General features: G+C 42.0%; 1 protein-coding gene across 4 annotated transcripts in view; it reads right to left on the bottom strand.

The window, feature by feature from the left end:
• PLCB1 (phospholipase C beta 1) overlaps positions 1-13,035 on the bottom strand; it is a 401,184-nt gene that overhangs the window by 288,986 nt on the left and 99,163 nt on the right. The window lies entirely within an intron of this gene.

Here is a 13,035-nt window from a genome sequence, read left to right as displayed (position 1 = left end):
TGGTATCCTGGGTGTACCTGCCCGTGTCAGCTCTGCAGGCTGCACCCACCCCTCCGGGATCAGCACAGAGCATTCACCTCTCAAACCGATAGCAGATGTATAGCTTTCGGTCAACATCATGCTCCCCAATCTCATCCTGTGACTGGGCATTTTGGGATGTTTTCATGTTGGTTCTTTCTCGAACACCCTAACATTTGTGGGCAGGGAGCATCTGGAAGGAGGAAGAATGCTGGAAACTGGAGCAGTGCGATTCCCAGCTGCTGGCTCCCTTGCAAGCACGCGCATCCACATGGCTTTCTGCGTGCTTTGCCAGGAGCAACACCCAACTGTGCTGCAAGACACAGCAAGAACACCCGACCTGATCTAGCATTACTTGACAATCTTGGAGCACATCTTAATACTGTCCGCCTCATTTACACCAACATTTAGACTAATAGCCCATGGTAGCATGGCTCAATTACATACTAAATATAGTCTAGAAGTACTTCAGCAGGAATGTGACCACACTGCAATTAGAGCTACACCAGTTCAATGCATTTCAGCCTTCCAGTAGTAACTGCAAATGCTGTGCAGAGAATTTGGAATCTCTGTGCTGGACAAAAGCACTACTTTTTTTTTTTTTTTTTTTTTTCTTCCCAATTCCAAGGAGACAAGCAAAATAATTAAAAAAATACCTCCTGGACATGTTATTTTGCCACGGGTTACTTTGTATCCTTATTTCTTTTCCATTTCAAGGGACCCACTCATGCACAGCTCTTGCAGACCTTTGTTGTCTACTAAGACAAGACGTACGCTCTACCACCAAATTTTCACATGACCATACATTCATCACATTCCCCTCTGTCCCCCATGTCAGTCCCAATTCTCTTCTGTTATAGTACCTGCTGAACTTGCAAAAGCATGTTTTCCCTCCTCATCTAGCCTGTTTAAGACAAATTGTACTTTTGGGATTGTTATTTTTTGCTTTTACTCACTCCAAAGAAGACAACAGTATCAAAACTTGCAAGGACTGGAAAGAAGTATAGGCAGGGTCATAAAAGGTGGTATTTTGTAAACCTCCTTAGAAAATAACCCAAACTATACCAATACCCAAGGCATATGGACACAAGCACTCTTCTGACAGCACTGCAGCCTCTCACATGGCCAGCTGATCACTGTACGCAAATGCTTGTCAACAGCTGTCCCTGTTCCAGCTCAGGAGCAGCTGATGGTCCAGTTTGAAGGTGATCTTGCTTCCAGATCTAAACTATATTGATCCTTATCCTGCCTGACATGAGCAAAACTGAGACCAGGAGTCAGGGCAAAGCTCAATATTCTGAGTGCAGAAAAGCCCTTATGCACCAAAGTCTGGGTAATCTCTCGCTATTCAATTAGACAACCATGTAAGGAATACCTAAAAATTGCAGAGGACAGCGAGTGCCAGCTCTCCATCTCCCAGAGTGACTGGTCTCCGGACCTGGATGGGGCTATCCCTTCACCAAAGGAAAACTATCACAACGATGAAAAAGCCACACTGTTTATTACCAGCCACAGATCTGTTCCTGGGTTTTACAGTAACATACCCACATTTACATCATTCCTCTCTCAGTTGTATTTATTTTTTGAGTACCAGGGATGCTGAAGTAGTGCAAATATGTCTCAATGTATGTTACTACTACTGAAATCTAGCCCATGTCACTTTCGCATCTCAAAATGCAGCATGATACCCCTAGTGCTCATGCAGATGCTAAAAAATATTTGTCAATTAAAACACAATTGGTTACCCTTCCCTTTTATTTTAAAGTAGTGGGAGAAGGGATTGACTCTTTTACTCCCTCAAGTTGTTCTTCTGAAACACCACAATGCCAATTATTACATCAGGTTACCACCTGGGACATACCAGCAGTGGAAGGCAAACTTGCTGCTCAACACGGTTGAGGGGGGAAAACCAAACATATATAATCAGACAGAAAAGAGCCAAAGAAGGACTATGAAATAGCTGTATGTGCAGGTATGGCAGCAGGTGCAACTTTAAGTAAAACAGGAAAACGGCACACTGGAGGGTTTATCTTTGAGTTAATGCATGCAGCCATTTAGATACAAAAGCGAAATAATGAAAAATGGCAGAGCTACATTCACGTTTATCATGCTCCGAGCAAGAACTAAGGTGGGAAAGAGAACAGTCATGACATAATTAGGGGGAGAAGGAAACCCGACAACACTGCACAGAATCAAGAAATTGAAAAGAACACCAGGGCTGAGAGTCAGCATATTCCATGAGCATCGAGCTAAGGGAAGCCAAGGCAGAGCAAAGACAGGCTGAAAGTCCATCAGCAGAAACCACGCAGAGCAAACGTGCAGAGCAGAGCGCAGAGCAGACAGCACCTCACACTTAGATGACACACTCAGCAAGGGCATATGTACCCAGGTTTGCTGTTAACGAACAAGAACAGCCCCTTTGGGCTCTCCCCAAAGACAGACCTCATCCCTTTGGGGGGAGAACCCAGGGGTTATATCTACCACAACAAATAATACTCACACCCCAAAGCTGTCTCCAGCCCGCTGTGAGATCTTCTACAGAAGATATGGGCACATGCAGCCCATGTCGTAAAAAAAAGATTCTGCTGACTGAAAGAACTGACAAGCACTAAAATTAAAGGCTTTAACAGCAAACACATAAGAGAAATGAAAGATGCTGAAGAAAAACGGCTCTTAAACAAAGATGCTGAGCCACACACAAAGTGAATTTCAGAAGTTGTTTTGGTTGCATCAGTCAGGCATTTTAGCTTTTAACAAAGAAAGCCAAAACAGAATTAATCATTTATTCACTTACAGAAATGCAACTAGACCTCCCGTAATACAAACATTAAAAATACCCTTTTAAATGGAATTACACACATTACAAAGAGACACAGAAAAGAAAAAAGCAACAAACAGCACCCCCAAGAACAATACAAGGAACTGGAACAACCCTGCACAGGCCTGCATCCTTCTGGATAGAAGAGGATGAGGAGAGATAGGTTGTGTTGGAGTTCTGACTACTACTTTCAAGCTGCTTGCATGCCACCATTCCACTTGCAGAAAACCTGGTAGCCTAAGGACCCAAGACCTAGCAAGGACAGTCTAAAAAGAACAGGGAAAAAGTGGAGTTTTGTGGGGCTACTTTGACAAGACCACTGGCGTGGTGGTAGGAAAAGTTGACCCCCTGAAGATCCATCTAATGGTCTCCCTGGACTGTTACCTCTCTGACGTAGGAAGCAAGTTTTATAATCCTATCCTTATAATCCTTTATAACCCTATTTCGCAAGACCATTTAATTTCGAGGAGTGGGGTGGGGGGGGGTGGGGGGGTGTCTCCTAGACAGTAATTATGGAAGGAAGCCACAGGAAAACAAAGTCCAAAGCCTCAGCCACCATCAGGTATCAGAATGGAATGGTCCAGTTTCCATAACTACATTTGATATGTGTATGCTCAGGTCTGCAGCAGCAAGAGCCCAATAGGTGTTGTAGCCTATGCTCTAAATTAAGTAGATGAGAGCAGGGTATGCAACCACATAAGTGCCCCTGCAGGCAGCATTCAGCAGGGCTTGAATTAAATCAGCATTCATGATGTGCAATTTCTTACAAGTTCTTTGGTTCAGAAATACCAGCCTCCCTGGAACTCTCTGACCCCTGGGCACTTGCTTTCATCTTTCAAACAACTAATTAAGAGGACAGAGAGCAACTTCCTCCCAAATGACAGAAAAGACAATTTCCTATTTCTCTACTGCAAAATGTGGGCAAACTTCTGTAAAGGGAAAGTACACATGAGTACTGGACAGAAAAATGCCCTATTTCCCATGCAGCAAAACAGCGCAAGCCCTCCTCTACTTGAGTCAACAGGAGTTTTGCTACCACTTCCTGCATACAGGCTTAGAAACTGCACTCTGTGCTGCACGAGGCATGAAAGCAATAGCAACTGGAAAAAGAGGAGGGAAAAAAACCCAAAACCCACAAACCAAAAACCTCTACAAATCCAGCTTTTCCTTGTTTAGAGGCCACTCATTGCTGTTGGTACTTATTAATCTTGCAATAGAGGAACATCTCTTAATGCAAGTGGTAGATCCCTCCAATAATTTATAATACAGAAATTCCAGAGAAGTGAATTATTAATCCTACCATGTTTGTTTTCAATTAGCTGCTGAGACAGAGATGCATTCATATAGGGCTAGATTGTGCAATCTCACTTTTATGGGTGAGCACACATTCACAAAAGCAATAGATTGTGCAACCCTCAGTGACTGCTTGAACACTTATAATTAGGCCCGTTTGAATTTAATATAGTAACACCAATTCATACCAGCTGAGTATCTGGCTCACTCCTATTTTAAACTGCCCAAAATGATGCCAACTGAATCGCAGTGTCTTGGGAACTTGCTCGTGACGTAACCCCAGCTACAAAGCAGGATTCCTTATCAATCCCTCTGGAGAGCTCTGCTGAAGAGCGATCGGCGGCACGGGGGGCTGACAGCTGGATCAAGTGTCCTACAGAATTTCACACAAACTATGTCAAGGAGACACAGCAAAAGCTGGTGTGCGTTACAACAGCTGTGCGGGTTAGTCCAGATATCTAATTACTTTATTACATTCCTAACAAAAATAATTCCACTCTGCTCCGCATACTCGCTGTGGCTGAATAGCTGTGTATTGCTCTGACCTACGTTTGTTCAACCTTCATTTCCACGTCCCTTCTGTTCGGATGTTCTTTTATTCCCATTGTATGAGAAGTTGCTGCGTGCTGCTGGTGACTGTGGAGCACAGTTCTCACAGTCACGTTGCTGTAACCACTGCCATTAAGGAATACAATCTAACACACACAACTAATTAGAGTGAGAAAACTCATTTTCCAGTTAGATTTAAAATCTGTTGCTTCTAGTTTCAAATCTGAAAAAGAAACTGTGTGCTGGAAAGCTTATCTAACTCTTTTAAATATTACCCGTGATCTAATAGAAGACACAACACTCTGCCTTCAAAGTCTGCCTGATATAGTGCTAGCAAAAAAAAAAAAAAAAAAAAACTTTGAAAAATAAGCCCGTTTTGTAAACATGCACCATTTAGTGCTACTGGATGGCAACATCTGGTGAAAGTTTTCAAGGGGAAAAGGCCATTTTGCAGAAACAAACTTCAAACAGACTTAAACAACATCTTCTACTGGGAATAATTAATCATAATGAAATGTTTCTTTAACACAGAAAGACTTCATTTTATCATGTTCTCAACATGAAAGCACTAAATATTTCTTAAAGCAAAAGATTTATGCAGTTCTGGGTTACTTTTCCTTCTATTCTGCATTTTAAAAATGTTACTTAAAATAAAACCACAAGTGACTAATTTCCTTAAAACACATCAGAAAGAAAATATTAAGATCAACATTTGAATCTGATTAGGAACAATTACCAGTTATGCTAAAGAAGTATCTGGCCTTATAGATTCTGAGTAAATTTGTATGCAAACTCAGCAATTTACAACCGTTTACCAAATACATCTCATATAGGTTTTGGAGGTTTTGACAGTGTAGTGATCAATCAGCCATGCTCAGATTAACTCTAGGACTGAAATTCCCTGCAGTGAGGGTGAACATTTAGCACTAATTTAAGAATTGTGCTTCCACAGCTACGGCATGTCATATACAATCCCCTTGATAAAAGCATATCTATTTTTCCCCATTAAGAATAAACTGAATGAAACACAGTGATTTGGCTCCTCATCCCAAAGGAAAACTGTGGATGACTGGTGAGGCTTGTTTAAAGTAACCTGCATCAACAGGTACAAGAAGAAATAGCAAGGCTGCCCGTGACCTTAACTGGAGCTGAGCTGAGGTAGCACTGTGCTTCCCTGAAAGTCCCATTATATAATTCATAAGCCATGTCCCACCAGAGAGCCAGTCCCTGAAGAAACTGCCTCCATGCTTCCTCCTGGCAGCACACAATTCAATTATCAGGCAGCAAAATCATCAGCTGTGTCAATAAGAGAGCTGCGCAGTAGCACGTACACCCTGAAGTCAACAGTAAAACTCTCCCCAACAATAGCAAAGCCTTTTCCTCCATAGAGTTGTTCTTCACAAGTCCAAAATACATTATTACCTTCCCACCTACTCTTTTCAACAAGCCACTGAAAATTATTACCTAAATGCTAGAACTCAGCAACCTGCCCAAAGCAACCAGACCTCTTCTATCTCCTTGCAGGTGATGCTCTCCTCACAGATCTATGAGGCAGCACTGCAAGGCATTCAAGTAATGGCACAAACACTCAGGTTAAACTGCATATGCCTAAATTAGCCATTGTCATCCCAAAGGGTTATTAAAAGTTTTTGTGTATGTTTCAACTTGGTTAAAGTGGCTCCCAAATTCTCCGCATGGTAAACTTCTATCACAAAATTCAAAGACCAGAACAAATCCACAACCCTGGCACCCCAAAGGGAAAAAAAGGCAAGAGGCACAGCTGTTCCTGAGGAGTGAGAGAGACGGAGCAGGCTCTGCTGTCTCCACTTCTTCACTCAAAACCATTCATTTCCAAGCTCTTCCTTTCTGGCCAATAAATGCTGGCAGAAAATCACCACAGCTCCATCCACTTCAGGCCCATTCAGAACATGAGGCTGGGCATGTTTTGACACGCACACGGGGGAATTTCAACTCCTAGACCTTTCTCTCTCAGGAGCTGTAAACAGGGAGCTGTTTGCCATCATCAGTGGTACACCTCCCCGTGGAGCTGGTAGAGGCACTCTGTTGTTTCTTCTGTCACCTACGGCACTAACAGGCATCCCCCAAAGCAGGGGGCGATGGAGACAGGAGGAAGCACGTAGATGGGCTCCTCTTACACAGCACAGCAGCTTGGTCAGCAAGAAGGGACAGTTTTAAACATTGCTTTGACCACACAGGCTCCTTAGGTACAGACTAGCACTTCTGACCAAACAATCCAGGCAGATACTCACCCTCTTTACAGCTCCTGGCATTCAGCCCCAATTGAGGCAAGTAAATAGTTAAGGTTACTGCTTCATCCAGTTCAGAGTACAGCTTAAACTCCCATCACCCCACCCGCCCAGCCAGCCCTTTCTGGAGAACCTTCCTGTCTTGCTTCCTCAGCCTCTCCTGTTCTGCATTCTGCAAGTAAATAAATATGGTTTATTAGACACTTGCAGCACACAAGTGATGCACTTGGGACCCTGTTATACCTGGCTCCCCAGGTGGCTCTCCCAGCACTCTTGGTTACAGCACCTGCTGAGGTGAGCACAACTACAGTCAACTGTAACTGGGTGGTAAATTATCTTCTCCAAGCCATTTCAAGGGTTTTGCTATCACAGGCAATTGAAATTCTTCAAAAACCACTTTAACAAAATGACTTCTTACCACCCAAAATTAATTATCTGCAGTTTCCAAACAGAGCAAAGCTTTATCAGGTGGTCATTAATTGTTCTTAACTCAGAGAGTTAGAGGACCTCAGCACCTGCAAGGCAAGAAGTAGTATTTATGATTTGACTCAACTGCTTTGGGAATGAGCTCCAAATACCTTGAAAGGTTTCTTTGATTGCAAGCGCTTCTTGAACTGTCAAGTTACATGACACCCCTACTGAAAGGCCATTAGAGTAAGCACACCTATAGAAAAGTAACCCACAAACTGAAAATTTTTTGCTCTCTTAATAACACTCAGTCTCTCAGCGTATCCCTGGAGATGCAACAGCAGCAACGTTTTCTAGTACAGGGAAAATAGTGTGTGGTTTATATGAAGCACTGGGCTATTAGAAAAAAAAATGAGAAGGAATTTTCATGTTAAGTAGCCTTTTAATAATCACAGAATGGTTTAGGTTGGAAGAGACCTTAAAGATCACCTAGTTCCACCTCCCCCACCACAGGCAGGGACACCTTCCACCAGCCCAGGCTGCTCCCAGCCCCATCCAGCCTGGCCTTGAACGCTGCCAGGGATGGGGCAGCCACAGCTTCTCTGGGCAACCTGTGACGGTGCCTCGCCACCCTCACAGTAAAGAATTTCTTTCTAATATCTAATCTAAATCTAAATCTACCCTCTTTTAGTTTAAAGCCATTCCCCCTTGTGAAAAGTCCCTCACCAGCTTTCCTGAGGGCCCCTGTAGGTGCTGCAAGGCTGCTATAAGGCCTCCCCAGAGCCTTCGCTTCTCCAGGCTGAACCACCCCAACTCTCTCAGCCTGTCTTCATAGCAGAGGGGCTCCAGCTCTGATCATCTTTGTGGCCTCCTCTGGCCTCACTCGGACAGGTCCATGTCCCTCCAATGTTGGGGGCCCCAGAGCTGGACACAGTACTGCAGGGGGGGTCTCACAAGAGCAGAGTAGAGGGGGCGAGTCACCTCCCTCAACCTGCTTGCTTTAACGAAAGCAAAACAATTCTTCTGCATCTATGCCTATAGCTCTTTGCTGCTTCACTAAAGAAAACTGAATTTGCTTGGATTTACAGACACTATGGCAAATCAGTCCAGAACTAATGCATAGGTTTTGCAACACAAGCCTTACCACAAAAAAATAGTTGTGAAGCAGAACACGCTGATTTGCCACATGCCTTCATCACAGCAAACTGACTGGCACAAGCAGGTGAAGGATACACCAAAGAATCAGTTTTATGATCAGCAATCATATTAGATCTTAAAAGTAATGCACTGGAAAAATAGAAAATTTCCATAACAACAGATAAGACTTCAGTCTGCCACATCCAAAGCCATTGTCCAAAGTCACCAGTGGTTGATCTTGGTATATACAAACAATTACTTCCTTTGTGAGAGTATCAGTATACTTCACAAAACCAAGCCATGATCCTTAATCTCATAGCCTAAGTACACAAGACAATTAGTGGATGAAACGAGACATGGGCACGTGAGGTAATCTCCTAGCAGGACAGAGGAAAACTGTGGCAAAGCAGAAGTATCTCCATATCTTAGACCCACACCCATTAGCGTGCGGTCTCCTTACCACGCTACTGCCTTCACAGTGGACTCTGACTACCAGTGCTCAACCTTTTGAAGACAGGCAGTGTGCCCTGGAGCAAGAGTTGGATACAAGCTTGTTAAATGAGAGTTAGGAGCTTTACGATGACAGGAACCTGATGTTTTTTTAGAGAAATCTGTGCACAAACAAATCTCGTTGTAATTGATATGCCATAAACCAACTGAGAAATCAATCCCTGGCAGAGACAGAAACAGGTCCTTGGTCGTTTAGTTTCCCACTGGACCGTGCTACCTTCCATGGCCAAATCAGCTGCAAACGAGCTGCTCTCTTTTTCTAAATGTTCCGAGGAGCTCATCTGAGACTCCTTCAGAAGCCGCATCCCACCACACTATCCTGCAGCACAACAGGAAATCCCACATCAACCGGAGCTTGTCTCTCAAGTTCAGGGCAACACAAGCACCCCCACGGCTCAAAACCAGAAGTTTCTCATCCAAACAGCTTTGTTTTCTTGCACCTGGCAGCAGGAGTTGCACAGACACAAGCACCTCTAATACACTGGTTAGAATTGGTTTGGTTCTGCTAAAATCGCTCTCAACCCACTCGCACAAGTAGGTAAGAACAGGAGGAAAAGGAGAACTGATGAGGTGTGGCCATATTCAAAAAAAAGAAAAGAGCTGGAGGAGGACCTTCTTCAAAAGAAAATACAAAGGATATTGTAGACAGCCTTCATAATGGTACTTGACTGATTTTTATTCACATAACTGAGAATAACCCAGCAATTTTTAGCTTTAGAGTCGTAAGGGAAAGTACAGTAAATTGAAGTGTTAAGCAGCAGATTAAAAAAAAAAAAACCAACCACAAAACAGTATTTCTATTAAGAAACTTCTTTTTTCTAGTCAAAAGTCATAATCATGTGTGATTATGATGATTAAATGCCATTCCAGTAAGGGCCACATCGTACTTTGGGGTGATGTTCTTGTGCGATTATTTCATGGTGACAAGGGATCACAGCCTACACAGAGCATTATTATGTGGGGCTTTTTTTGAAGTAAAGTGTTTCATTTCCAGCAGTGTGCCCCAAGGAGTGACCAGCTGGAGCACAGACTTTCATTTCAGGTGGAAGACCCACTGTACAACTCCTGCCTACAGCCTCGCACCACTCCACCTGATGCTGCAGCTCCTCTTCAGGCAAATCTCCTGTTGATCAACAGAAGATTTTCCCAAGATGGAACAAGAACAAGTCCTTTGAAATTCTATAAAAACCCTTTTCTATTCACCCAGTATGAGTCTGATGTATCTAAAAGAATATTCACCTATTTATGGCTCTGAATATACTTACAGTGTTAGAAAAGACTCCAGCAGGTGATGGCGCTTTTGGCAGAACTATGCTGTTGTGGAATAGTTTTCTTCCTGACTAGTTGTTTTTTTGTGGAGGGGCTTGCAGACTGCACATTTAATTCTTGTCAACAGACCAGAACTTTTGGTTTCTTTATATTATAACAATAAATACTTTTTATATATCTGAATTTAACAAAATTGAGAGATTAGGATCTCAGATTTGCTCTCTCCCTACATAATGCAAGAAGTTTTAAGGTTAAGGCTCAACATAGCAATACATGTCCTACTTACACACCTGGGACTTACATGGATGGATAAGGATAATCAATTGAAAACTGTACAGAAGCAGAACGTATATTCCTGCCAACCCCTCTAGCTAAGGCCCTGGCATGTGTTACTTAACTGGAAAATCCACAGTCCAGGCACACTTCCAACTGGAGACTCCAGCTGTAACATGACTCTTAAGCACTAAGGACAACAGCTGAAATCTCATGAATCCACCTTTGTAAATGAAGGCACTTCAAGCTTTTAGGATCCAAGGTCTTGTTTCTGGGATGCATTTAAAACTGTGCAAGAAGACATGTTGTCATGATTTCTCCCCAAGGGAAAAAAAAAATCTCTTGGGATCAGTTATTTTGCTAACATTATCTGTTATTACAGGGTGAAGATTTCTCGCTAGGTTTTAAATAAATCATCCCGGTCTGATGTTTAATCTCTACAAGACCTGGAGACTGAAGAAAACCTAAAACATCTATATTTCAGAAAATGGAAAGCAGGGGAAATAACCCCAGCAACTGTAGGTCCATTAGTCTGATAGGCAAAGCTTTAGATCAGATGATGAAAGGAGTATAATAATGTGAAGGTAAAACAACAAAAAAATAAGAGACTGCATGAGCTTGCCAGCTAGATCATATCTAACTAAGCTGATAATTTTTTTTCTGGGCACAGGAAGCTTTGAAGATCTCTGCCTGAATTTTGATTAATTACATGAGCCGGAGTTGACACAGCATCAGCCAAAACTCTGGTTACCAGTACTCAGAGGTAAATTTAACTTGAAGGAGATACAGAGAGGGTTTCATAAATGATTGCAGAACTGGGAGTATGCTGTTACTAGAGAAGACTAGAAGAGCTTGGCTTCCACAGAACAACAAAAAAGAAAGCTGAGAGGGGTAAGATTATTGTCTATAAATATATGCACTGTATAATCATTTGAGAGGAAGAGGACCTATTCCATCTAGAAAGAAATAAGAACAGTTATATAGATTTTAATAAGTATTTATAAGGGCAAAATTAGGACTATCTTTCTTCAGACACTGAAAGCAAAAATCCCTTTTAAAATGGAGTTTGACATGTTTCTGAATATGAAAATAAGACATGCACTAATCAATTTCCAAAACCATAGAACTAACATAGAAAATCTTCTTCCATAGTACAGACCTAACCTAAATGATTATATTTATTTACAGCTAAATCCTTGACTTCTCATCAGTCCAACTGCTGTAAAGCTTTATCTTTAAAGTTAGCACTAGACAGGTAAGAGAATAATTCATTAAATACTAATTCATAAGTGGCCAAATTTGTAGGTCTTAATACTCCATGAAGTTTATCTCAAAGAAAATATATACTTCCAGGCTCTTCACATGAACATCAGAAAAAAGCAGCAGAAGTTTTACACACAGAAAGAAAAGCTTTTCCCCGCCAGATCCTTGACAGTTTGCTGCTCCTAAGAAGGATGGAGTACACATACAACATCAGCTGAAGATTTCCACATACAGCCAAGCAGATGAGAAACATTTTGGTGAGTGCACAATATAAGCATAAGAAAGCTCTGGATTGTCATAATGTAAAACATATTTTGTTTCTTCATACGTACATGGTTCCTAGTGCAGTAGCTCAGCAGCAACTCTCACTGGCCATATTCTCCTCCCTGTGCTGTGCTGGCAGAAAAAAATAATTCTCCCTGCTGGAGAACGCTCACTCCACCCTCGTGCAGACCATTTCACTTCAACTGCTGTTGCCATGTTCTGATTTCCTTTATTACCTCCATTTGCTGCTTACCTTGAAATGTAAGTATGTTTAGGACACAGTTATTTGTTTGGTATTTATTAGGGAATTAATTAGAGGGGAGTAAGAAGGTCTTGCTAATTTATTTTGTACAAGCTGTAATCATTATTACTTTTGCATGCTCCCAGGGTTTATGGATAACTGCATTTCAAAAATCAAAAAAAGAGAGAATGCCCAGATCAGAATTAGTGGGTGAATCTCTACGGATTTAATTTACATTCATCTACTATTAACCTGCATGCATAATATTCTTCATTATTATTTTATAAATCTCTAGATAGATCTGGGAAATCATTTTTATTAAGGTATTTGCATGTGCATGCCTCAAATTCTAGTCTTGGCAGCTGTACTTGAAATTGGAATTTACACTGAATGAGGAAATATGGGTCATTCTGCAAACACAACAGCGATGAAGTCAATGGCAACTTGTTGGAAGACCTTGAATTCTTGCCAAGCCACGTTTCCCAAAATATTTTGCCCTACACCACACTCAAGCCTCAATTATCTGCTCCTCTCTCCTGGAGAAGCCAGCTGCTCAGGGCATGAAAGGCACAGACACAAAACGTAACCAAGTCATAATTCAGCAAAAAACTTGGTGACACTTAAACAGATGTATGATTAGGTCTTCTTATCTTTAATCAAACTGAAGAATGCACTTTTTTTAATAGGGACTCACTTCAGCCTACACCTTAAGTGTGCTAACGATT

The sequence above is a fragment of the Falco naumanni genome, chromosome 12 (genome assembly GCF_017639655.2).
Source record: "Falco naumanni isolate bFalNau1 chromosome 12, bFalNau1.pat, whole genome shotgun sequence".
NCBI classification, from domain to species: domain Eukaryota; kingdom Metazoa; phylum Chordata; class Aves; order Falconiformes; family Falconidae; genus Falco; species Falco naumanni.
This window is presented reverse-complemented; position numbering and strand designations above follow the sequence as displayed.